Consider the following 2,078-nt stretch of genomic DNA (forward strand, 5'->3'; position numbering starts at 1 on the left):
AGCCATTTATGGCAGCAAGTGGCACAATCATATGCAATGCCATCTCCCTTTGCAATATTTTCTAGGACCTCCTCTGTCAGTTTATAGTTCTTCAAGAGATCTGACTCTGTGTGAGAACTTCAATTCTGATTTCTTGCTTTCTTAGTCTCAAGGCCTTCTCCATCAGTGAGTGGATATGACCCAAATATTGATCCCTAATATCCGAAACTCCCTCTCCCATCCTCTTACTGTTTTGTTTTTAGGTTCTATCTTGTTTTGGAGCCCTTGGAAATTCTTTCACTTTACTGAAATCACCTATACACTTAACAGAATGTTTGCTACATTTTTTTCTAGTACTTCTAATTTTCTGTGGTGAAAGATTTTCACATTTTTTAGTCCTCCCTATTCTTGGAAAAGTCAGTGACTTTGTGTGGTGTGTGTGTGTGTGTGTGTGTGTGTAATTACAAATATTAATGGAAATTTTTGGGAAAAACATCACCAACCTAAACCAATAACTTTTTTGAAGGTATGTTGGCTATAATTTATTGGCTTCTTTTCACTAAGGAATAATAAAAATAAAAAGCTCATGATATTAGCTCTAAGCAATTTTACATTTTCCTCCCCCAAAATGACAAATTCTGAACAACGTTGACCCTAATGATGTTCTAAGGAGGTTGAGACAATTATATGCTGAAAACATGGTGTTAAAAATCAGTCCTTCTTTACAGACAAGATGGCAGAGGGTGAGACTGGAGTAACTCCGGGGCAGCTGCATCTTACTTGCCAGGATCTCATCACCTTGGATGTTACCAAGTTGATGCCACTTTCACACGAAGTTATCAGTAGATGAGCCATAATTAATATAGGTACAATTGGTCATGTAGCTCATGGGAAATTCACAGTTGTAAAAACTATTTCTAAACTTCACACTTGTCAGGTTCAAAAACTGAACTAGAAAGAAATATTGCAATCAAGCGTGGTTATGCTAATGCTAAGCCTTATAAATTTGATGGCTCAAGTTGTTCTCCTCCAGAATGCTATAGATCTTGTGGAAGTAGAACACCCAATCAGTTTCCTGTAGACATTCCAGGGACCAAAGGGAATCTCAAATTAGTCAGAGACGTCTCTGTTGACTGCCCTGGCCTTGATGCACCTCTCCTTTTGATTGCTGGTAATGAGTCTTGTCCTCAGCCTCAGGCTTTTGAACACTTCGCAGCTACAGAAATCATGAAACTGAAGCATATTTTGATTCTATAACATAAAATTGATTTGGTAAAAGAAAGCCAGGCTAAAGAACTGTATAAACAGATTCTTGCATTTGTACAAGGTATGGTAGCAAGAGCTCTTATTATTCCAATTTCTACTTAGTTGAAATACAATATTGAAGTTGTCTGTGAGTACATAGTGAAGAAAATTCCAGTACCCCCAAGAGATTTTATTTCAGAACCCCGACTTATTAGGTCCTCTGATGTCAACAAACCTGGCTGTGAAGTTGATGACCTTAAGCGGGGAGTAGTTTGTGGCTGTATTCTAAGAGTAGTGTGAAAGGTGGGCCAGACTATAGAAGTCAGCCTGGTATTATTTCCAAAGATAGTGAAGGAAAACTCATGTGTAAATCAATCTTTTCCAAAATTGTGTCACTGTTTACAGAACAAAATATCATCAGTATGCTGCTCCAGGTGGTCTTATTGAAGTAGAAACAAAAATTGACCCCACTTTGTGCCAGGCTAACAGAACGGTGGGGCAGGTACTTGGTACAGTTGGAGCTTTACCTGAGATCTTCACAGAATTGGAAATCTCCCATTTCCTGCTTAGACAGTTGCTAGGTGGTAGGTAGACGCACTGAAGGCGATAAGAAAGCAGGAAATGTGCAAAAGTTGCCTAAGGAGGAAGTGCTCATGGTGAACATAGGACCCTTGTTGAAAGGAGGAAGAGTTTGTGCAGTCGAGGCTGATTTGGGCCAAATCATTTTGACTAGTCCTGTGTGCACAGTAGTAGAAAATAGTGCCCTTAGCCAAACAGCTGAGAAACACTGGTGTTTAATTGGTTGAGGTCAAATAAGAGGAATGACAATAAAACCAACAGTAGATGATGACTGA

At 39.1% G+C, this 2,078-nt stretch overlaps 1 pseudogene across 1 annotated transcript; it reads left to right on the top strand.

Moving 5' to 3' along the window:
- Positions 1 to 712: 712 nt before the first annotated feature.
- Positions 713 to 2,078, top strand: LOC308505171 (eukaryotic translation initiation factor 2 subunit 3-like; annotated as a pseudogene). The gene has a single exon. The product of its transcript is annotated as a eukaryotic translation initiation factor 2 subunit 3-like (transcript).

This window comes from Rhinolophus hipposideros (genome assembly GCF_964194185.1).
Source record: "Rhinolophus hipposideros genome assembly, chromosome: 11".
NCBI classification, from domain to species: domain Eukaryota; kingdom Metazoa; phylum Chordata; class Mammalia; order Chiroptera; family Rhinolophidae; genus Rhinolophus; species Rhinolophus hipposideros.